General features: G+C 34.5%; 1 long non-coding RNA gene across 1 annotated transcript in view; it reads right to left on the bottom strand.

Moving 5' to 3' along the window:
* LOC140596645 (uncharacterized) overlaps positions 1 to 26,212 on the bottom strand; it is an 88,107-nt gene extending 61,895 nt beyond the window's left edge. Inside the window, exon 1 of the long non-coding RNA XR_011998540.1 lies at positions 25,981 to 26,212. This is a non-coding gene — a long non-coding RNA (uncharacterized lncRNA). The remainder of the gene's footprint in view (positions 1 to 25,980) is intronic.
* Positions 26,213 to 26,946: the final 734 nt, after the last annotated feature.

Here is a 26,946-nt window from a genome sequence, read left to right on the forward strand (position 1 = left end):
TACTCTCCAAATTTAAAAGGATCACTATAACTCTGATAAATGTCAAATATAAATAGTACTATGCTTAAACAGTCTTGAAGAGACAAAAACTGATATGATAGGCACAGCCCTGCATTATCAAGACAGCAGTGATAAAGTACAACACTTAAGTGGTTTTACTAACCGTTTAAGAGCTCTGGCACAGTATAGCCTCTGTATAATGAGGCTTCTAAATGTTCAGCTCACAGAACTTGCATTTGAAGAGATAAAATACTTTACAAACTATTTGGTTAATCTTTACGGTATCTCTGAAGAATTACGAACACCAACAGATTACAGAGTGACAGCACTGAAATATTGAATCAATTGCCAGGCCTCTCAAAGGGAACCTTGAAGATTCTCCTTACAATGAAGTTTTTTGTTGCTTTTAAATACCAATCCTATAAGACCAAGTTAATGTGTTAAACCCTATAAAGAATCAACATGCTGTGATTTGTTGGGCAGAACGAAAAGTAGAAAAGGCTTGGGATCTCAGCATTTTGAATTTAATAGGTTAAATCAATATCTCAATGCCATATTCTATAAATCTACAAAAGCTTATTTTCAAAAAACAGCATTGTGTACCACTGTGACTTTTAGAGGCCTACACTATAGTCGACATTAATGCCAGAGAAGAATTTCAATCTTGCAGCAAATTAGTCTAATCATGTTATTAAATATCCCATTCAAGTGATTTCAGAAGCACATGGTTTGCATTGTATTAACAGCTCCTCAAAGGGCAGACAGCATCATCATCAATAAATAGTTATTGATCACTTACTGTGTATTATTTGAGTTTTTGAAAGATCATAATGTTTCTAATTTGTTAGGCTAATTTTTTCAAAATGTTTCCATGTTGACAAACCAAACTTGCACCATATACATATGGCACATATTTGTCCAGGGGATCAAAAATATATACAAGCCATCTTAACAGATTTAAAGAATTCTTCAATTATTTAGAATAATTAATAGAAAAAGAAAGCATAGAACCAGTTAAGAATTAAACAACAAATATGACAAGTTCTAAAATAGGAATTCTTCCTTTTTTCTCTACCAACGTCCATACAATTAAAAAGCATATTTTTCTATTCTAAACTGTGCTTTGATTCTGCCAATTGTCACCATTTCCAATACCACCCGCTCCAGGCAGGATCTTTATGTACGGTTGTAGACTTCTTTTTTCTTGTACAACTCTACAGAAATCCAATCACTTTGCAGTCTACAAGAATGGCACCACATGGATCTGTGCAGTATGCACACTATACAACTGTACACAGCAGTCCTGCATCCAAGTCAATATCCTCTCATTAGGACTGCCACAGTAGCTTCCTATTGCATCTGCTCCAATTAGGCACCTTCTCCAATCATTGTCCACACTTCAGCTAAAGTGGTCATTTGAAAGTATACAGTACATTATGTTTTCCTATTCGAAACCCTTCAAATGGTCTCCCATTGCCATTTCAAATACAAAGCCCCTTACTTTTTATTTGCGGTATCTCTGCCTTAAAATTTACTTTCCCTGGCAAACTTTTTCAACCAGAAAAACTCAATTCAAATGCCTCCTCCTCATCGCAACAGTATTGTCAGACAATTCACTTTGAGTTAGAAACTCTTTCATTTCTCCCCAGTAATTTTAGGTCTCAACAACTATTTTCATGTATTTCTTGCTACAATTAACTCATCTTAGACCAAAAGTAAATATAAACATATATACATGGTTATTCACTTGTACACACCAGTCATAACACAATGGGTTACCAGTGTTATTTTCTGGATAAGTACAAATTGAGCCCATAGTGGAAATCATTCCATTATTAATGAAACTCTCAATTCTATAGTCTATCAAGGCTTACAGAGTGTTTTTACATTTATGATTTCTTCTATAAATATCTACATTCTATGCATAAAATACAGAAAATGTTATACCCATTTCACAGATCACAAAACCAGGATTCAGTAATGCTAATTTCCTGCTCAAAGTCACACAGATAGTAAGACTGAGTTGTGATTTGAACTTGTGACTCTTTAACCCACATCTAGATCTCTTCCTCTCATAGTAATATTAAAGTTTGAATGGTCACACTAAGATACAGCAGCAGCATGGCATTGTATGTTCAGCCTACAAGTAATGCATTACTCCTATAGAATGAAGCATGCAGTGCTACCATGGTCTTACAAAATATAGATTACATTGTAGAATCCTTGAATCTAGTACTGAATTTGGACACGTTTTTGAAAAGCAAGTGACCTGAAGAACTCATCTATCAATCATGGAAGTAGTCTTCATAACAGTAAAAAGTCCCTGGTATTATACTTAATATAAAAAGTGCACATAGCATTTCTGCCAATTACTTAATCTCATTTAAAATAGTTGTGTATTTGACACCTGTCAAAAACTTAGTTGACAGACTTTTTTTTTCTATTACACCTAAGAATCCAATCAATGTGTCCAATTTACTATTCATCATTTGCATAGCACACTTACAGCTTTATTCCATATTTATCTACTATTTTCTCATCAAAAATGTTCACTGTTCATCAGAAATATAAAGGAGAATTGTTATTTTGACCAAATTTTGTGTATATAATGCATTTATTCAAGTTTAAAAAGAAAGCCTTAATTTTGAAAATCAAAGCGGGAAAATTAAAGTAAAACCAAGGACAGAATTGTCCAAATTTGCCACAGAGTGCACTTTAAGTTAAAAAAAAATCTTTATAATATGAAAAAACACATTTGGGTTCAGCCCCTGTACAAAATGAGTACGGCTGGTCCCTTTTAAAAAAATTACCATTAATGGTACACATAAAACTTCTCTCCTTTCCTTGTTGTCTCACTCCCTCCTCTCCCATTTCCTCCCTCTTTCAACTTACTTTTTATTTGCTATTTAATATGGTTCTAAGAACAATTTAAATTAACATGGATTTTACCTTTCATTTTTACAGTGTCCAATGACAGGCTTAAATGGAAATAGAGTATTCCTCTCTATGCAGAATTACTGACATTACTCAATTCTGGTTTCCTGGGCCCATTGCTGGAGGGCAACAAAGCTATGCAAATAGACAAACCACACTCAGGAGATTTGTAAGGAGAGGCTTGTCCCCACCCTCAAAAACCCACCCTCACCCCTGAGAGGCAAAGGGAGGGGAGTTGTACTTGAGCCCAGGCTTCAGCTCTCACCCTGTTCATATTCTGCTGCCCCACTTCACTTAAAGCACAGATTCAAAGATAAAAGATAAGTATTTCAAAACATAACTGCAGAGATTAAATACTCAACATGAAACCCTTTTGATGGATTGTGCTGGTTTCAAGCCCATGAAGTGATTTTGGTTCTTATTATATTTGGCCACTATTCTGGATACTCTTATCCCCACTAATCTTCCCTCCAAAAAAATTACTATATTTTTATTATATTTATATTATATATTCCTTTAACATATATATTCTTTTAATATATTATATATATATTCTTTTAAGAGGTTTAGTAACTGGCTCAAGTTCTCGCAAGTGGTTACTAACATCAGGATTATTTTCAGGTCCTGTATGAATAAATACATACTTGAATTATTATATCCAATTTAGCATAAATATATTCATCTAGTTTTTCTACCTTTACTTGTATTACACATGCCCAACATATGTGTATGTATATAAGCCTATATGTGCATACACAGGTCTTCTCAAATAAATTTATGTACAAATTAGGTTATATAGTCTGTAAATCTACAGATATATGTATATTTATATGTACACACACAAGTTTCAACAAATACATACACACTACAGAATGGTTCGGTAATTAACTTGTTCCATAGTTTCACAGTCAACTGTAAATATTACTCCTATAAATAAGTTAGGAATATTCTTTGTTTTAGAAAAGTCTTTGCCTTCACAGATGCTATTTTAAAGTTTTATCAATATTCATACTTTTCTATTGCAACTAAATAGGATTAAATTTAACATTTTTAAAGATTTAAAAATTTAAGCTGTCATCTTTCTATTTAATATTACATATAGCCTTCACATGGTTATATTTCAGTATATGGTAAAATTTGGACGTGCATATATTTATATATTTAAAAATATGTCTAATCTTATCAGAGTCATAGAACATGTATATTCATTCTATAAATTTAAATTCTCAAACATATTCATACGGAAATAAACACCTATTTTTAAGTTATGATTCATATTTGGAACAGATACATTCAATGATATTCCTTTTAATAAATTTTATGCAGGGACAAGAATCAAGCCTTCAAAGAAAAAGGTTAAATGACTTAAGATTTAAGAACTAAAATTTACATTATTATATTTAGAGGGTTACTTGGAAACCTGTGACACTGTAGAAAATTCATACTTTAGGATGGAATTAAAATAGCATCTCTAGTATACCAACTGACTTTAATAGCTAGAGGCAAAATAACATATTTCATGTCTTTGTAAAGAAAAATATAACCACCCAACATGTAGCCTTTGCTTTTCTCCAACTTTACCATAATCCATCAAAAGTGACCTGACATGGACTTGTTCTGTTGGAGTGCTCAGTCAAGGGTAAGTTTTATTCTTGTAAATAAGTTGGTGTGTGTGCATGTGTGTGTGTGTGTGTGTGGTGTTTTTTTTTTTTTTTTTTTTTATTTTTTCTGGTGCAGAGAAGAAGGGGAGAGAACTAATGGAATTCAGTCTTGTACTGCACAACATATCCAAGGATCTGTGTTATTCCTACATTACAATACACACTGTCATGTCTAATTGCTTAATTATATTCTGACAGAATAGAATGTAGAGAGGGACAGGACCTGTTCAGTACGTTCCCACTAATGTCAGCAATCTTGTTTAGAAGTTAACATCCTTCAATTCTGCAAGAATGAAATGTATTCTACTGATAAAGAGTAAAAAATGTTTAATGCAATTTGTGTGTGGATATGTGGTGCTGATTTAGGACATTTTGTCAATAGAAAAAAAAAGCTAGTTATAGTTCAATTGTTCAAGCAGAAAGAAAAACATGAGTTTCAAGCTAAACAAAGTAATTTTGTCATGTCTATATCTAAGTTTCAATTTCTAAAATGCAGAAAAAATCATGCTTAAAAACTGGACTCAAATTTGAAGAAATCATGATTGAAAATAAAGGATAGACTGCTACAGCAAAAAAGCTAATTTGGGAGAAGTTATTAAGTTACTTAAAAATTATTACTTTTTAGAACCCTTTCAGGGTCAGTTCATTTTTCCTAGTATTAAACTGATACACACATTGATATCTTGTGTCAATGTCATTGATACACACACACATTGAATATCTATGTTCCTCCTCTCTTAAACTTGGGAAAAATCTATCAGCCATGACATTCACCTCACCAGTTGGCATATTCACCTGTTTGGATTGAAAGTACCCTTTTGTCATTTGCTCTGTGGCCTTTGCAACTTCATTTCTCTCTAGATTTCCCAAGTATCTTAACTACTGGTGTCAAATACAGTTTCAAAGAAGAAACATTTACAATCTTTTGCAAAGACTTTGTTTAAAGTCATTTGATTTTCTATTAGAAAACAGTAAACAGTATAGAGGATAAATTCTTAGCCTCCATATGAGACTATCTCAACATCTGCCAGATGTGTATGTATATGGTCCTATCCCTTTCTTTTTTCAAGGCTATCCTCATAAAAAGAAAAGTTACCTTATAAAATTAGTCAGCAGCTGATACTATTTTGATTCTATGTTACTGTGATGGAGGTACCATTATTAACCTTATTCTATGTATATAGACACAATCTTAGAGTGAGCCAATTGTCCAAGGATACGTACGTAGTTGGCATATTAAAATCTTAAAATAGAGATGTTCCAATTTCAAAATATTTGATTTCAAATTCAATCTTAAACTCTTTAGTGCTTTATAATTTCTCTTTATTTTCTAATATTCTGCTTCTAGAGAGCTTAATTACAGCCATTTTTTTTTTTTTTAAGGCACATACCACGCACATTCTCTCTGCGTAACTTACACTACTTTTTACCTGGATTTCTCTCTCCTGCCATTGTCAAGGAATATTTTCTTTAAGTTTCTTTTCATAAACATATTAACGTGGTCTTGCTCTCTTGTTACATATATAGTTCTTAATGTGTTTTGTTTTTTCATAAGAACACACACAGGAGGATATATATAGATATAGATATATCCATATATATATATATATATATGGATATATCTATAAAATATACAGTACACCCCAGTTACATTAATGGATAGATCATACAAACAGAAAAACAATAAGGAAATAGTGGTTTTGAAGGACACATTAGACCAGATCTATTTATCAGATAGATTTATCAGATCAGCATTCTATCCAAAGATAGAATACAGACTTTTTTTCTTCAAGTGCATGAACATTCTCCAGGATAGATCAAATGGTAGGCCATGAAACGTCTCCCAAGTCTTATCAAGAATTTTTTTCTGATCCCAACAATAAAACACTAAAAATTACAAACAAAAATCCGCAAATCTCACAATCACATGGAGGCTACTGAATAACCAGTGGATCAGTGAAGACATGAGGATGTCAAAACATACTTACCAATGAAAATGAAAAGACAATGGTCCAAAATCTTTGTGTCACAAAGAAACCGGTACTAAATGGAAGTTTATAGTAATACATGTCTCTTTCAATAAAGAAACAAGCACTCTAACCTTACACTTGAAGGAACTAAAATAAAAACAAATTCCAAAATTAATAGAAGGAAAAAAAAATAAAGATCAGAGCAGAAATAAAACAGATCAAAATAGAAAAGAGCTATTTTTTCTTTTTTAATAAATCTGATAAAGTTTTATCAGACTTATTTAGTGAAAAAAAAAAGACTTTAAAATTAGAAATGAAGAAAACTATGGGCCAATATTCCTGGATGAACAACAATGCATAAATCCTCAACAAAATATTAGCAAACTGAATTCAACAACACATAAAGAAGATGATTCACCACAATCAAGAGGGATTTATTCCAGGGATGCAAGGATGGTCCTTTATCTACAAAATTTATGTGATAAATCACACTAACAAAATGAAGGATAAAAATCCACATCTCAATAGACACAGAAAAAGGATTTGGTAAAATTCAATATCCACTCATGATCGGAACTCTCAACTAAAAGTGAGTGTAGAGAGAACATAACAACAAAATAAAGGCCACATATGACAAATTCACAGCTGACATCCTACCCAGCGTTGAACAACAGAGAGCCATTCCCCTAAATTAGTAACAAGACAGTCACTTGCTACTTTTATCCAACATATTAGTGAAAGTCCTAGCTGCAGCAATAAGAAATAAAAGGCTTCCAAATTGGTAAGAGAAAGAACTGTCACTATTTGTAGATAACACGATACAGCATAAAAAAAAAATAAATAAAAAAATTTAAAAAGCAACCAACCAAAGGACCTGAACTATATATTAGAATAGATGAATTCAGTACAGTTGTAGGAAATCAATACACAGAAATTTGTGATATTTCTATATAATAAAGTGGCAGAAAGACACTTAAAAAATCCCATTTACTATTGCATCAAAAAGAATATCTAGGAATAATTTTACCAAACAGATGAAAGACCTATATTCTAAAAACCATAGGACATTGATCAAAGAAATTGAAGGTGACATAAATAGATACCATTCACACTCACAGATTAGAAAAACATTATTAAAATGTCCATTCTACCCAAAGCAATCTACAGATTCAATGCATTTCCAATCAAAATGTCAATAGTATTTTCTCAGAACTAAAATAATCCTAAAATCTGTACAGAACCACAAAGGCCATGAATAGCCAAAGTGATCTTGAGAGGAACAAAGCAGGAGGTATCAAAATCCCAGATATCAAGATATGTTGAAAAGCTATAGTAATCAAGCAGTATTGTACTGGCACAAGAGTAGACACACAGATCCACAGACCAGAAGAGAATGCCTGGAAATAAACCTACACTCATGTAGTCAATTAATCCAAGACAAGTGAACAGGAATACATGATGGTGAAAAGACCAACTCTTCAAAAATGCAGTTGGGAAAACTTCACAGCTATATGCAAAAGAATGACACTGGACTACTTTCTTATGCCATACACAAATACACTCCAAATAAAGACCTAAATGTGAGACCTGAAACCATAAAATCCCGAAAAGAAAACTTAGGCAGTAAACTCTTGGATCACCCTTAGCAACATATTTATGGATCTAGTTCTTTGGGCAAGGAAAACAAAAACAAAAATAAGCTATTGGGATTTTACCATGTTAAAAAGCTTTTGCACAACAAAAGAAACCAACAAAATGAAAAGGCAACCTCCTGAATGGGAAAAGACATTTGCAAATGATAGATCTGATAAGTGGTTAAAGTCCCAAATATATAAAGAACTCATGCACCTCAACACAGATACACACATTAAAAAAATGTCAGAAAGGGAGACAGAACATAAAGATTCCTAACTCTGGGAAATGAACTAGGGGTGGTGGAAGGGGAGGAGGGCGGGGGGTGGGGGTGAATGGGTGACGGGCACTAGGGGGGGGGGGCACTTGACAGGATGAGCACTGGGTGTCATTCTGTATGTTGGTAAATTGAACACCAATAAAAAATAAATTAAAAAAATAAAAATAATAATAACAAATTGTGCAAAGGACCTAAATAAATGTTTTTCTAAAGATATACAGATGGCCAAAACACAAGAAAAGATGCTCAACATCACTAATCATCAGGGAAACACAAAAACCACAATGATTCATATCACATTTGACAGAATGGCTAGTATCAAAAGGGTAAGAAACAATAATAGTTGACAAGGATGTGGAGAAAAGGAAACTATCATGTAAGTGTTGGGGAAAATAGGAATTGATGCAAATACTGTGAAAACAATATGGTGGTTCCTCAAAAACAAAAATACCATAAAATTCAGCTGAGTATTTACCCAGAAAAATAAAAACATCAACTTAAGAAGATAATGGACCTCTGTGTTCACTGCAGCATTATTCACAATAGCCAAAATACAGAGACAACTTAAGCACCCATCAACAGAAGAATGAATAAAGATGTGATAAACATACATAATGGAATATTACTGAGCCATAAAAAAGAATGCAATCTTGCCATATGTGACAACATGGACAGACCTAGAGGGTACTATGCTAAGTGAAACAGATCAAAGACAAATATTGCATGATTTCGCTTATAAATGGGACCCAGGAAAACCAGAAACAAAACATGAACAATAACAACACTAAAACCAGACACAAGACTGGCTCAGCAGTTGAACATCTGCCTTTGGCTCAGAGCATGATCCCGGGGTCCTGGGATCAAGTCCTGCCTCGGGCTCCTCGCAGAGAGCCTGCTTCTCCCTCTGCCTATGTCTTTGCCTCTCTCTCTGTGTCTCTCATGAATTAAAACAACAACAACAAAACAAAACCAGACTCAAATACAGAGATCAAACTGGGAGTTGCCAGAAAAGAGCAATGGAATAGGCAAAATGGGGAATGGACAAAAATATGTGAAGGAGACTAAGAAGTACAAATTTCCAGTTATAAAATGAGTCACAAAGGTAAGTACAACAACCATGACATACATAGTCAATATTTTAATGTATCGTGACAGATATTAACGATACAGATATTGATATTTACAGTGAGCATTGCATAATGCATCAAATTATAGAATCACTATGTTGTACACATGAAACTACTATAACATTGTATGTTAACTAACCTCCATAAAAATTTAAAATATAGACATATGTTGGTTTTATTCATTTGTACTTATGCACCATGTAGTTTCAAATGTAGGTATAGATAGATATGCATGTTTACAAACACACACACATCCCCAGACACATGCAGAAACACACAGCAGAGAACCCTCAAGATGAAACAGTTTGGCAGACTATTTTTTTTTTAATCATTGCTAATTACTAAGTGAACTGTATCCCTGAAAATAACTGGGCTTTAATCTCTGAATATGTGTGTCTGCATTAGTAGTAAAATCTATTTTACTAAATAAGTCTATTTAGTAAAAGTAAACTTTTAGTGGCCTTCAAAAGTAAATGACATTGCCCAAAATTCAACTATTTGATGAAAATTTACAAAATTTGTAATCTTATTTGAGCAATTTTGAATTCCAATATGCATACCATTTTTATAAAAATCATAAAGTCAACACATTCAACTTTGTAAAAACATGTAACATATGTAAATACACTTACTCTTAGAAAGTCCATTTTATGAGATCCTGCATATATGACAGACTAGGGATGCTTGGACAGTACATATAGATATAAATTGTGTGTTTGCTTACTTCTCTATAAATGGAATTTAGAAATTTTCTAAAAGTGGTAAGATTGTATAGAGTTCTGGTTCTTTTCTACTCTGCTGAAAAATATTTACAAAATGTATATCAAACAGATCCCCCCACAATAAACTGGTACATATTTCTGAGTTATTAGTGGATTTTAGAAAATATGCTTAATGTCTTCTCACTTGCTCAAATGGGGACAGAGCAAGTAACTCCAAGGTCTTAATGATAAAACTAGCAGGAATTTGTACAGCTAGGTTTTCTAATCCACTACTGGTGATCAAGTGAAAGGCAACACATCTAGACTTTTTAAGCTAACCAAGAAGACTTATAGCATTGGTAGATTTAAGAGTCCTTCTTATTAAAAAAAAAAAAAAAAAAAAAAAAAGAGTCCTTCTTATTAAACATTAACTTTGGGGCTACCTGAAGGTTCGTTTATTGACTCTAAATCTTCACTGATATTTAAATACAAATATTTTCATTTTAAATAAAAAGTTTACCTTCACATAAAGTCACATTTGCATTGAAAATGTGCTTCATATTTTTTCTAAAATATTTAGAAGATCCATTAATAACTACATTTCTACAAATTACTGAAAAAAAACCTAAATAAATCTACTTGGTATGGTTAAATTAATGAAATAGCAAGAAGTTATATCAACATATTTATTTTAAATTGGAAATGTAATGTAAGTTGTCCCTGAGGTTCAATTAATTTAAACACTGGCATACTGAAAGGTGAGAAATGATACTCTGTATAGAGTGGTCAATCCATTTAATAGCACTGATAAGAGAAATAAGAATATATTGGGAACACTATTAAAGTGACAGATTATACAATATCCATGTCTGGCAATTAAGTATGTCTGAAAAACATATTTTAAAGTTTTTTACTTGAGTATAGTAGACACGCAATGTTACATTAGGTTCAGATACAAAAGTCTAACATTTCTACATGTTATGCTATGCTCACCATGTGTGTAGCTACCATCTGTCACTATACAACATTATTACAATATTATTGACTATATTCCCTATGATGTGCCACTTATTCCTAGGACTTATCCATTCCATTATTGGGAGCCTGTGTCTCCCATTCTCCTTCACCTATTTTGCCCTTTCTGCCCCCATCTCCCACTGCTTTTGATACATTTTAGAGTTTGAATAATAGTTTGAATAATAGTTCTATTTTTAAAGTGTGGTTCTTTTAATGACCTTTTGATTTATACATACAATTGAAGATGCAATTTTATAATGCAATAATACAACCATATTTTAAAATATATTACTAATTCCATACATAGCAACAACTATCCAATATAACTGTACTACTATACCTGTTGTACTATGACTGCTATCATTAGGACGTTTCTAATACATGAACAAGTAATAATTCACCAAAAGTCTTTGTACAAATACAGAACTACTGATTTGTAATTGTTATAGATTGAATGTTTGCATTCCTCCAAAATTCATGTGTTGAAACCTAATCCCCAGTGTAATGGGATTTGAAGTAGGGTCTTTGGGAGGTGATTAGGTCATAAGGACAGAGATCTGATGAATGGGATTCATGCCCTTATAAAAAAGGACTCACAGAATGCATTCTTGGACTCTTGGTGAAAGTAGAAGAGTAGGAGCACTTTCAGCTCACTTCATTTGATGGATACAACTAGGTAACACCAACATCCATGTAAATAACTTAGAAAATAACCCAAAGACTGGAAGAACAGACCCTCCAGTTAGAAAGGTAGCTAATCAGTGAACAGTAGGAAGGGCAGAGACATGGTCTGAGGCTAAGTGGACCACTGGGACCATCTACAGGAGGGAGGGAGAGCAGGAGGGCAAAAAGGGGAGAAAAAAAACCCCAAACCAAGCACCCCAGACACAGAAACCACATTAAGATCAGAGGCACATAATTTTGCAAATTCTCACAATCAGTAAGACTGCACACCTGGAAATTTAAAAATCAGCAGGCTCTACTTTTGGAGAACCAGGAAGGCAAGAGGACCTAAATCCCCACCCTTAGCACAGCAAACAGGTCCTGGGAGATACATGGGGCTTCATTCCACCTATTGGGCTAACAAAAGACACTGCCCTCACATTATCCTGCAGACATGCCCCACCCCACCCCCGCCTCAGTTTTCTAAATTAGCACCAGTTCACCTCTTACAACAGACCTAGAATACCACACCCCATGCTCACATTCTCCTACAAACCTGACCCCTTCAATACATCTTTGGCTGGAGCCCATTCAAAGCAGTGCCACAAGCATGAGAATGTGCAAGCAGCTCAGACAGGGACCAGCACTACTCTAAAGTGATGCTCCTCCCCCCACCCAGGGAGTGTGAAATATAATTTCAGACACCAGTCCTACAGAAGACTCAGCACTGGGCTGGAGCAGATGTCTGGTCCTGATGGCAGGACCTGTCCAACAACAAAAGCTTCTCAGGGGACAATGTAGGGGAAATGCTCTGCAGTTCCATGCTGCTGCATCTCTGACAAACACCTGGTCTGACTCAACTCAACATTAAGGTGACCCCAGACTGGCCTACTAACAAAACAAGACCAAACCATACCTACAACAGGCATTGATCAGTGCAGATGACTGGACTAAAAACAGAGCAGCTCAGCCACTATCGTAGAGTATATGCAACCCACATAGGAGACATCCCTAAAGCATCAGGTTGTGGTGAACAGGGAACATTGCACTGCAGGGCACTACAGGGTCTCTCTTTCATATGGTCACTGCTTTCAAGAGCAAGACATGTAGCAGACTTCCCTAACACACAGAAATAAACACAGATAAAATGAGGAGGCAGATGAGTATGTCCCAAAAGAAAGAACAGTACAAAAAATACGCATGAGTGCTAAACAAAATGGAGATAATATGCCTGATAGAGAATTTCAAGTAATGATCATAAGAAAAAAATTATTGGACTTTAGAGTGTTAAGACCCTAAAAGAGGCAGAAACAAAATAAAAATCATAAGGAACTCTTACTGAGTTAATTATACTCAATAAGTGAAATTTAAAATACCCTATATGGAATAAATAGCAAACTAGAACCAGAAGAATGAATGAGCACTTGGAAAGCAATCAAGCTGAACAGGAGAGAATAAAAAAAAAAAAAAAAAAAACAGACTTTGGGAACTCAGCAACCCCATCAAGCATAATAATATTTATATTATAGGAATCAGAAAGAAGTACAAGAAAAAGGAGCAGAAAGTTTGAATAGTACCTAAAACTTCCCAAATTAGGGCAATGAAACAGAAATTCAAGTTCAGGAGGCATACACACACATACATACACACACACACATCAAACCAAGGAGCACTAAAACTAAGACACATAATAATTAAAACAGCCAAAAGCAGTGATAAAGAATTTTAAAAGCAAGACAAAACAGTTCTATAAGGGAAACCCTATAAGGCTATCAGCTGATTTTCAGCAGGAATGTTGTAGGCCAGGAGAAAGTGGTATGATATATCCAAAGCATGGAAAGAAAAAAAAATCTGCAATCAAGAATACTCTATCCAGAAAGGCTATCATTCAGAATAGAAGATAAAGATTTCCCCAAACAAAAGTTAAAGAAATTTATAACCACTACACCAGCCCTACAAGAAATATTAAAGGGGACTCTTTCAGTGGAAGTGAAAGACCATAAGCAGGAATAAGAAAAGTAGAAAGCACAAAAAGCAGTAAAATTAAATTGCTCTTTACTAATCAGCCAAGGGATTTACAAAATAGGATATGAAGTACGACACCTTATACAAGAAATGTGTGGGAGAGTGGAGAGGAATAAAGAAGGGGTTCACACTTTAGTGACCATCAACTTAATGCAGACTGCTATATGAATAGGATGTTATACGCAGACCTACCGGTAACCACAAATCAAAAACCAGTAACAGCCATGCAAAAAAAGAAAAAGAAAAAGAAATCCAAGTATATCACTAAATAAATGATAGTAAACCATGGGAGAAGAACAAAAGAAGAAAGGAACCAAGAACTACAAAGCAAACCACAGAATAAGAAAAAAAAAAAACAGCAATATATATCTATCAATTATTACTTTGAATTAAATCTACTAAATGTTCCAATCAAGAGATAGAGGGATGGAATGGATAAAAATGATCCATCTGAGTGCTGCCAAAGACACTAATTTTAAACTTTAAAGACACATGCAGATGGAAAGTGAAGGGATGGAAAAGTATTTATCATGCAAATTGAAATGAAAATCAAAGGGTAACCATACTTAACTTTTTTTTTAAAGTCTATTTTATCTGACCTTAGACAAAGAAGGACAATGTATAATCATAAAGGGAACAATCGATAAGATAATTGTCATAAGTATTTATGCACAACACGTGAGCACCCAATACATAAAGCAGCTAATAGCAAAGAAACCAGTGATATAATAAAAGTTGGGGACTTTAATACCCCACTTACATCACTAAATAGATCATTCAAACAGGAGAAAACAAAACAAACAAACAAAAAAAACAAATGACATACTAGACTACTAGATACTTTAAATGACATACTAGACTAGATGGATCTAACTATCCTCAGAACATTATCCTAAAACAGAATATACATTCTATTCAAATGCACATGGAACATTTTTCAGAATAAATCACATAAAAGGCCACAAAACAACTGTCAACAAAGTTAGAAAGATTGAAGTCATACCATGTAGCTATTCTGACCACAATACTATGAAACAAGAAATTTACCACAAAAATAATTAAAAATAAACAAAAATCTGGAAAGCACATAAGTACCTACAGGTTAAATAACAAACTACTAACAATGAAGGGGTCAGCTGAGAAATCAAATAAGACACTTATGAAAGAAATTGAAGAGGACAAACACAAATGACAAACATTCCATATTCATTGATTGGGAGAACAAGGATTTTTTAAATGGCTCAACTTCCCAAAACAATATACATATTTAATGCAACCCCTATCAAAATATCAACAGCATTTTTCACAGAACTAGAATGATCCTAAAGTTTACATGGAACCACTCAGTCCCTTAATAGCCAAAGCACTCTCGAAAAAGCAGAGCAGATCTGGAGATATCACACTCCCAGATATCAAACTATATTACAAATCTGTAGCAATCAAAGCACTGGGATACTGGCACAAACACAGACACATTAGATCAGTGGAAAAATAATAGAGATCCCAGAAATAAATCCACAATAATATGGTTAATTAATCATTAACAAAGGAGACAAAAATATGCAATGGGAAAAATACACTATTTTCAACAAATAGGGTTTGGGAAAACTGGACAGCTACATGCAAAAGAATAAAACTGCATCACTTTTTTACATCACACATAAAAATAAACTGCAAATGAATTAAGGACCTATATTTGAGACCTGAAATAATAAAATCCTAGAAAGCAGCACAAACAGTAATGTCCCTGACACCGGCTGTAGCACATTTTTCTAGAAAGGTTTCCTATGGCAAGGGAAACAAAAACAAGCAAACAAAAAAAGAACACACACAATTGGGGCTATGGAATAAAAGGCTCCTGTACAGTAAGATAAGCAAAACTAAAGACAATGTACTGAATGGGAAAAGATATTTGCCGGTGACCTATCCAATAAAGGGTTAGGATGCAAAATGTATAAAATACTTTTACAACTCAATGCTCACAAAACAAATGATCCAATTTAAAAGAGACAGAAAAATTGAACAGACATTTTCCCAAAGACAACATACAGATATCTAACAGACACCTGAAAAGATGCTCAACACCACTCAGTGAAATGCAATTAAGACCACAATGAGACACCAGAATTTCAACTGGTACACCACCGTGGAAAAATATGGAGGTTCCTCAAAAAATATAAATTGAATTACTATATGATGCAGTAATTCCACGACAGGGTATTTACCCAAAGCATGCAAAAACACTAATTCAAAGAGATATTATGCATCCCCATTTACTGCAGCATTTTTCACGATAGCCAAGCTATGGAAGCAGCCTAAGTATTCATGGAGAAGTGGATGGATAAAGATGTGGTGTGTGTGTACGTATATAAGTATATATATATATATATATATAATATACACATTATACACACACACACACACACACACAATGGATTATTCAGCCATAAGAAAAATGAAATCTTGCCAGTTATAACAGCACTCTGCTTTCTAGGTAAAGTGAAATAAGTCAGAAAGACAATTACCATATGATTTCACTCAATGTGGAATTAAAGAAACAAAAAACAAAGGAAAAAAAGATAAGCCAAAAAACATACCCTTAACTACAGAAAACAAATGGATGGTTACCAGAAGGTAGATAGGTAAGGGGATGGATAAGTAGGTGATGGGTATTAAGAGTACACTCACCATAATGCACACAGAGCAATGTAAATAATTATTGAAACCTTGTACTGTATACCTGAAAGTAATAGAACACTGTATGTTCATTATACTGGAATTAAAGTTTTAAAAATAAAAAAATAGAGATCCCAGGGAGCTCCTTTGTTCCTTCCATCATGTGAGAACATGGTGAGAAGACAGCCATCTATAAAGTCCATTGACTCTCAGAGACTGAATGACCTGGCACCTTGGTCTTACTTCTCAGTCTCCAGAAGACAAGTACATTTCTCTCCTTTGTACCACCTAGTCTATGATATTCTGTTCCACCAGCCTGAATGGACTAAGAAACTGAGAAGTAGGGGTGCTGCTATAATGAATAGGTAAAATGTAGACACAGTTTTGGAACTGGGTGATGGGCAGAGGCTGGAAGAGTTTGCAGCTGCTTGCTCGAAAAGCCTGCATTGCTGTGAATGGATATTATGGAGAATTTCAATGAAGGCTAAGAAAAAAAGAGAGAGAGAGAGAGAGAGAGCGCGCAGTAGAAAAAAAGCCTTGGTCTTCTTAGACAATGCCTAAGTAATCCTAAATAGAAGGTTGTGGGAAATGTGGACAGAATGGACTATTCTGAGATTTCTGATGGCATGTGGAATGTGTTATTGCAAACTGGAGTAAAAGCCATCCCATGAGACAGTGGCAGAGAACTCTGCTGGATTGTGTTTGCGTTCTATAGTTAAATCCTAATCTACCCTTCAAACTTCTACTCAAGCATCACTCCTGCTAGGAAATCACCCTTGACCATGCCATCTGATGGGAAAGCCCAATTTCTATGTTAGAATAGCATTTACCTCATTTTAATGTACTAGTAACTTACATGTTCCATCTACTGTAAGCTCAAAAATGAAAGTTGGGAAGAAAAGTATGTAAAATAGTTTTTAAAAGACCATGAACTCAACATACTTGCAGTGATGGAAATAAATATTAAATTAAGAATGTATTATGGCTCTATTGGTCTCAAAACAATTATATATGTTCAAAGTAGTCTATCTAGACATCTTTGATGCAGATAAACCAGTCTGTTTTAATACCAAGTTCTTGTCTAGATCATGGAATTTAATAAATCTGTTTTTTTCTTGGCAAGTTCAAGTTAAAGGTACTTATAGGCCAATTCCTTATTTTTAAAAGGCATGTTGGCACCTCAATGACCATAATGAGTTCTACAAAAATAGAACTCTAGATGCCTCTTTAAGTGAAAGTAAAGGAAGGGACTAGAGATCTTTAAGCTGCAATAGGAATAACATGAACATAGCTTCAAATGAATTGAGTCAACATCTATAGGATTGATTAGATTTCATTTCTGAAGCCTTCTAAAACTAAAACCACTTCACAAATGGTTATTAATATTTTTGAACTTTATCAACTAGTTTGGGAAATTACTATTTTTCATATTCCCCCAAGCACAGAACATTGGCTCTTGGGTTAAAGGGTGGACTGAATGACAAGCTTACCTTGGAAGGCAGACTGATCTGGAAGGATTTAAAATATCCTTGCACCTGGAGCCCTGGGTTTACATTCCAGGGCAATGGAGGAAAGTTAAAAATAGATCCTATTTCATTAAAAAAAAATCCTCTGGAGAAGGGAAGAGATGATTTCTTTATATTCCATAGTAAAGGTTTCCCTTTCACTCTCTTAAGATACAGAGGAATAGATGACCCAGCCATCCTATGCAAATTCTGAATTTTACAACTCTGGGGTTCTTCTGTGATTTAACTCCTGTACATGCAGGTAATGGATATTTAGAGGAATTGATGATATGACTGCTTTGTGAGCTCTGTTTGCTTATAGAGAAGTCTGGGCTCCAGTGGGCTAAGGGTTTAGTTGAAAGCAGAAGAACTTGTTAGATCTTTCACATCTATGAAAGATGAATCTTTTACAAATTGTTTAAGCACTTTTAGGTACTGAGTATTTACTATGTTGTCTACTGGGACATATGCTAGGAAATAAAGATGAATAGGCTACAGCTTGGTCTTGAGTTGTCCACACTCTAGCAAGGGAAACACAGATGCAAAGAGCTAAGTGTATCACAATATAATGTGTCTCTATTAGACAAAATGCCCTGAGGCCTTAGATTAATACATTGTTGAAAAATAGTTGAAGTTAAAGCAGAACCTAGAGGACATTCAACAAATATAATGAATTATCTTTTGGTTAAGAAGTTGAATGGGTATAACTTTTTCTACATGTTCTGAGAATCTATGACTAAATGACTCTATGTAAAAGCTAAGAATCATGGCATGCTTGTTAATGGGTCGAATGAAAGCTAACTCATCCATCAAATACTCACTGAATACAATCATGTGTTTGTGATAAACAATAAGGTTAGACAAGGTTTTCTTTTGCCAAAAAACATATTGGCTCCTGCTCTTACTGGCCCTTCAAAGCAGCTTGGATTATGTTTAACACTATTAGAAGATTCATTACACTATAATATGATGGCTTATTTAGTTCTCTTGTTCCACACTAGACTCAACTTTGAGAGTCTGTGTGATTACTTAGCACCAGGAAAGCTGATGGAAATGTTAAGCATATGGCGGGTTGCAGCTGATACCTCTAATTATTCCCCAATATTCATTTTCCTTTTTATATACTAATACATTTACAGATATTTTAACTGGTCACACGGCTTCTCAGCTCAGTACTTTATTTCCTTGCTTCTTTCACAGTTAATTGAATCTATGTAATTAAGCTTTTATCATGGGTTGTGAGTAGAGATCATGGCTGAAATTCCTGAATATTACACTTAACATGAGTGGAAAAACATTTCCCTCTTTTATTCCTACCTACCTGCTGAGTACAGATGTAACCAAACACCTCCTTAACATCTGTAGAGACTGAAGTAAGAGTTCAAATGGACATCTGCATACATGCATAAGTATTTAAGAGATGTATCAAGATAATTTTATTATCCTTCTAACCTGATAATTTCATCTTCCCAACAACCTGGAAGACCAGGTTGAATTCTAGAATTTCCACTCCTCTACGTTCTGTGTCACAACTGGGAATACTTGAAAATATGGCACCCAGCCCAAGGTCCATGACAGAGCAGTATACTATTCCTGCCTCATGTACTATTCTGAAGTGAGATTGGCTGCAGACATACATGGATACCCCAAACCACATGTCCAACACTGTCTATATCCCAGCCGAATGGTCATCCTTTAGGTTAATGGGTACACACACTTGTGTCAAGTTTACCTTTAGAATGACAGTCTTGGCCCCGTAGGCAAGACATTTTTGGAAGGAAATTCTGAGTTCCCAGATATTCTGACTATAGCCTAAAAATAGGAGAAGAGATTTCAGGTACACATATACCCTTGTTCTTGGGCTTACCACCATATGCTGAGAAGCATAGAGTAAATGAGCAGGACCCTGTTGCAGCATGAAAGGCAAGGAAGCAGTCCCTACTGCCCATCTCTAAGGGTGGTACTAAATATAGTGGTCATGAGCCACCATCCACCATTCATGTAAGAGCAGTACTCTATAGCTACACAGTCCAATATAGCAGACACTAGTCCAGACTGAGTGGCTAACCCAAATTGACATGAGTTGCAAATATAAAATATATACCTATTTTTGAAGATATAGTATGAAGAAAAGGTTAAAGGGGTGGGGGAAAAAATGAAAAAAAAAAGGTTAAATATTTCAATAATTGATCCAGATCTCCTGTTGGAGATCTGAAATATATTGGAATAAAATACATTAAAATTAATTTTATCTTATTTTGAATATGGTTAGTAGAGATTTTTAAGTTTCTGATTTGGTTTGCATTATATTTCTGATGCACAATGCTGCTCTAGAGAATGGTGTGGTAATAATAGGAATAAAACCTGGATCTCTGAAAAATTTTGTGGAACAAAATCTACTTGCCAGAAATTTCCTGTTTCTTTTTTACTATTATTTAACTGAGAGACTATCTTGTTCAATTACTGCATTCTTGGAGTTGTTATACCAGTTGAAACTACATACTAATGGAAAATAAGTAACATTTCAATAAATAAGGTAATAGTTCAGTTCACAATGGGATAAATAGATACATAAAAGTATTAAAATACACTTAATTGTATGATCCACACGAGGAGAGATTTTATTGCTATATTTCAGTGTCAACATTCTTTTTCATAATAGGTCTTTATTTTTCAGATGAGTATGACAAATATATTAATGGAGATACACACAAAGTATTAATGTAACATATTAGAGTTTCATGCTATAGTAGGCAGACCTCAGAGAGGGAGAGATTATTTCACATGGAGGTTTCTATAAGGACACTGGGAAGCAATAGCAGGAAATGTTTAACAATAAGGAACAACATGGCTGGGTTTGGCCTACAGATTAGCAAATTTGTAATTTTCTATTATTCAACTCTAATATACTCTAACTTACAAACTTATGTTCTTAGGTGCACTTGCTTAGGTAGCATGGATGTACACAATGTTCTACAAGTAAAATGTATATTATGTGTAAATATTAGGTACCTTATTTGGAGGTTGGTGTTACAGCAACACCCATCAATACTAATAATTAACAACTATTCTGAAAATATTACTTTATTCCTAAATCACCACAGGGTAGTTTTAGAGTTTATCTGTTTTGCTATCTTTATTTGATATCCACAGCATTTCAAAAAGTCATTGAATTTACAAAAGGTGTTTTTTGTGGTTATTCGCTTTAGCAGATTTTATGGTATTTCTTTATATACAATATTTGAAAAAATAAATGTAAAACTTTACATTTTAGACAGTAGTTCTGAAATACCATTTGACCAAAGCATATTACTTTCTAATACTTGAACATTGGAATAGTCTGGTAAATAGATGCACTTAGATCATTCACTTTGTAGTTAATATGGGTCAACTTCATTTTAAAAAATTGCAACCTTTCAAAACCAATTTTTTACACCAAACTTTATACTGAAAAGTTTTAAAGACCATCAAACTTTGTAGATAGTGATGTAAAACTCTTCTTTATACTTACATAAACTATATGACTATAATAAGGCTGCTGAATAGAAAAACTGTACTAATATTCAAAAAAAAAGTATGAATTTCTAACTACTCTTTGGGCTGTTGCAAAATGTAAGATACGCAATGTTGAGTTCAAAAAGAAAACCGCAGAGTTTAGGTTTTATTGTTCAGATAAACTATAAATGAATACTGAAAATTTAAGATTTTTGACAATGTTGAACAAATTTAGTTCTTAAATTTGGAGGATGTCTCTAGACACTTAACCAAGGTACCTGATGTAATTAATCGTTTTAACCTCTTCACTAAATGAGTCTTCATAAAAATCCAATGAAACATGACCCCATAACTAAGTATTTGTTACAGTCTTAAACATATCCCTTGAGAACTGTGAATGACATTATTAAAGATAACGAACCAATGGAGTCCGAATACATACTTAAAAAAATGAGCAAACTCAATACTGGTATTTTTAAAAAGATTGCTGGGTAAAAGTAAGTGAAAACTATAGATGTTTTTAAAAAAAGGACAATTGTGGGATCCCTGGGTGGCGCAGCGGTTTGGCGCCTGCCTTTGGCCCAGGGCGCGATCCTGGAGACCCAGGATCGAATCCCACGTCGGGCTCCCGGTGCATGGAGCCTGCTTCTCTTTCTGCCTATGTCTCTGCCTCTCTCTCTCTCTCTCTCTGTGACTATCATAAATAAATAAAAATTTGAAAAAAAAAAAAAAAAGGACAATTGTGGTTGCATTTTTATCACAAGTAGTAAATGTATATAATTTCTTAAAATTTCCTTTCAAAATTCTTTCTGTAGTGTTTTAGTTCTAAAAAACATTATTGTGTCTTAGTAATAATTATAAATTGATAACCTATTCTTTAGGTAAGTGGCAAGATACTATTTAGATCAATTTATTTTTGATTAAGATATTGTCTTCAATCCTGAAAAATATTCTCATTCATATCCTTCTCTCCATGTCTCTAATAGGACTATGCTAGCCTGAAGATGTACAAGTAAGAAAGTGTGGAATAAAATTATCACTGAAGAGTAATAATCCTAGATTCCTAAAAATAGCATTGCGAATTTCACCAATTCTAGATGCACTTTTAATTTCATGAGCTCTTGGGAAATTCCATGGAACTATATAAGAGCTCATTATCTAAATCTGATTTAAAAACTATTTCTAAAATCAAATGTCTAAACAGAAGCCAAAAATTATTCATACACCCTGAAGAAAAAATAAAAATTAAATCTAAGGTGACTTCAATGTGAGCCAAATGGCATAATGAACCTATAAAATGCTTAGTGAAATGCAGTCAGGCTTGTAGATGTGTTTACCAATAAGGAATGTTCTGCTTTCATATTTATTATGATCTTTCACCGATTTAAAACTCTTATATACTGAAACTCAGTAAACATCTCTAATTTACATAAACCACAGCATAAAAAACTAAAAATGGATTAAAACAACAACAACAACAAACAGTAGCTTATTGTGCCAGCCTCAGCAATTAGGAAAGAGAAAGATGTTATTGAGTCTAAGGAATATTTAATAAAAATATTATCAATATATATTTCCTTAAGAGTTAATAATACTGCAGTGGGATTCATAAATGCCATCTACCTTCATTTCACTGTTTGAAATCAATGAACTGAATCTTCTGAGTAAAATTTCAATAACATATTTAAGAGCCAAATAGGCATCATTTTTTACTTCTATTAAGTTGAAAAGGAAAAAGGAAGATCTAGTTTACTTACAGGGAGTTTGTTCTAAGTGAGATTTTACTTTTCAGACTGTTGAGCTAATGATTAACGTCACATACCGTACATCTTCGTCTAGAAACTGTGGTGTCTATTAAATGTAATTACCTTTCCCCATGGCTTTAAATTGACGGCAGATTCAAAATGAAGGTGGCTTCTATTAAATTTAATTACTTCCCCCTGAAGCTTACTTGGCAAAACTGTGACTAGTAATGAAAGTGGATTCTATAAAAAAGCTGCATGGTCAAGGTGTGGCTATTAAATTAGCAACGTTATTAATAAAAAAAAAAAGTAAAACTACTTGCAATGGGATATTTTAGCATCCATGTATACCTCTGTGATAGTATGACTGGTACATCAACTACTCAGTTTTCTACTCATCTCAACTTTCAACCAATAAATTTCGTATTATCATGATAGTCATGACAATAATAATGTGACAATTTTCAAATAGTTCATCTAATGTTTCCATGTACACAAAATAGGGACCCTTTCATCATTTTAATTCAATTGACATTTTAAATCAACATGATGCAACGAAAGAGGAAAAGAATTAGAAAAACAAAGTCTGTTCTTATTAACTTCTTCCTGAGCTGGTTACCTAATCTGAAAGAATACTAGGTCTTATCTACTGGAGATAAATATTAAGAAAATTAGAGGGAAAAGTGTTCTTGTTTTGCAAATCTCTTTGCCTTTTTTTAAAAGGCCATCTATTTTGGATTAGCTTAATATCCAGAAAAATATCCAGAAAGATTCAGAAAAAGTCACCTATCCACTTAGCATACATCATTCATCATTCAACATCCAATTTACTGTATACTAACAATGCACTGGCCATGTATTAGAGGTATAAATGCGTAATATTTATAGGATTCTATAATCAAGTGAGCATTAAAATGTGGAGTCAAATACTCTGTCACTATGGAAAGAATCTGATGACTCCCGAGCAACTCTCTTGACCCATGGGGAACATTAACATCCCTTGCCTCATCATTTGTTAGGAATGTAGTGTAGTATCACTAGTATCCATTTGCTTATCCAGCCGTAACACAGGCGTGCAGGCTTGCTTAGGCATGAAACAGGCACCAGTTTGCCGAGTGCCTCCACTTCAGGAGATGCCAGTCAAGCTCCCTGATTGGTCTCTTGAGAGACAACCTTGCACTATTCTTGAGCTTGGAAGATAGTAAGTAACTTCCATCCTTCTGCCCAGGTGTGAGGCATGCATGCTCTCAGCATCAGAGAAAATGGCAAAGTTCTCCCAAGGAAATTCTGTTCTCTCATTAGGCACCTTTTGTCATACCAATATACTTTATGTTAGGAAATGTTTTTCTATGTTATTTATAGCTTAGTTATGAACTAGTTCTCAGATATTTCCTTTGTATGTTCTGAATTGGTTTCAGGCTCACTTATTTTTGCACCTGTTTTCTATTATAGTCACATAACAGTTTTCCTTTCAATATTCTTTTAAAATAGGATAGTGATGAACACGAAAAACTGTGGAAACATAAACATGACAAAATAACCTAGGCTAGTAAGAGGATCATGGATGCTTCCTAGAAGTAAAACCTGAGGGGAAATGAAAAAGAAGTAATGCATGGGTTTGCCAAGTGAAAAGCATCAGAAAAAGCAGGTTAAACAAAAGGAACAGTATATGCAAAGACTCAGACAGTTACAAAAGACCATCCTTTATTTCTAGAACCTGGATAGAGCACAGCAAGAGCACAGTAATGTGGTGAAAGATATGCAAATAGGCCAATTTTGCAATTGAAATTTAGTATGACGGAGAGATTTTTCCACCCAACACCCTCAGATTTGCTCCAGTAAATCTTCCTCTACACCAACAAAATTTTCAAAATTAAATGACATTTTGAGGACACGGCTTTCATCCTTTTATGTAGAATATTATATCCAATGAGCTTGCTTTTACGGTTAATAATAAAGTTAATATACTGGAAATTCTATATTATTATGTATTCTCTGAATACAGGTAGAATTTGTCTTGTTTACTATTGTAACTTTAATTTATAGCAAAGTGTTTTGAAAATAGTATCAAATAGTTGCACTATGTTTATTGATAGATTTCTGGATAATGAGGATGGGATATATTAAGTATGGAAAGTACAGATTTAACAGATACCTCTGCATTAGTTTTCTCTATGACAAGTGACCACAAATGTTAACCATTTTGTAGCTGTTATGTGTATCAAATCACTCTGCAATCGATTTTTTTAAAGATTTTATTTATTTATTCATGAGAGATAGAGAGAGAGAGGCAGAGACATAGGCAGAGGGAGAAGCAGGCTACTCGCAGGGAGCCCGGTTCAGGACTCGATTGAGGGTTCTGGGATCATGCCCTGAGCCAAAGGCGGATGCTCAACCTTTGAGCCACCCAGGCGTCCCAATTCTGCTATAGATCTTAAACTTACACAGAGTTATATGCCAGTTTTATCTCAATAAAGCTAGAAATAATATATATATATGCAAATCCCCACAAAATAAGTGGCTTAAACTATTACCAATTTGTATTACCTTACCTTTCTACAGGTCAGAAGTTCATCTCAGGGGATCACTTGGGTGGCTCAGTGGGTTAAGCATCTGCCTTTGGCTCAGGTCATAATCCTGGGATCCAGCTCCATATCAGGCTCCCTGCTCAGCAGCGAGCCTGCTTCTCCCTCTCTGCCACTTTCCCTGCTTGTGTTACTGCTCTTTCTCTCTTGCTCTCTCTCTCATATAAGAAAATCTTTTAAAAAAAGAAGAAAAGAAAAAAGGGGGGAGGGGAGAGGAGAGGAGAGGGAGAGGAGAGGGAGGGGAGGGGAGAGGGAGGGGAGAGGGAGGGGAGAGGGAGGGGACAGGGAGGGGGAGAGGGAGGGGGAGAGGGAGAGAGGGAGAGAGGGAGAGTTCATCTCAGGTATCACCAGCCTAAACTCAACTTATACAGGAATGCTTTTCTTTCTAGGGGAGATTCCATTCTTCTCCTTTTCCAGCTTCCAGTAACCAACTGCATTTCTTGAAAGGAGGACCTCTTCCTCCATCTTCAAAGCCAGCATTGCAGCTCTCTGACCACACTTCCTTGGTCAGGACTCTCTTTGGTTCTCTCTTGCCTCCCTCTTCTGCTTTTAAGAATGCTTGTGATTACATTGGGCCCACCTGAGTAACCCAGTTTATTTTACAGTCAACGGATTAACAAAACTAATTGCATGTTACCTTAATTCCCCCTGGCCATATAACCTAACAAGTTTTAGTTGGCCATTTCAAGTTTTAGAAGTTCCAGGGAATTGGATCTGGACATTTTCGGGGACCTATTATTCCGTCTACCACAACCCAAAATGCTGAAAGCATTTGTTTGCTATGCAATTTGATCCCTAAGTCTGTGAGTAGGAAAAGCAAGTGGAAGGTACATACCAAGGACAAGGCAGGGGGTGAGAACCCTCCCAGTGCCTGGGTCCAGCTCCCAGGTCAACCAGAGGTCATGTTTTTTTGATGCCCTTCTCCAACAGTTG

This window comes from Vulpes vulpes, unplaced genomic scaffold (assembly GCF_048418805.1).
Source record: "Vulpes vulpes isolate BD-2025 unplaced genomic scaffold, VulVul3 Bu000000755, whole genome shotgun sequence".
In the NCBI taxonomy this organism is placed as follows: Eukaryota; Metazoa; Chordata; class Mammalia; order Carnivora; family Canidae; genus Vulpes; species Vulpes vulpes.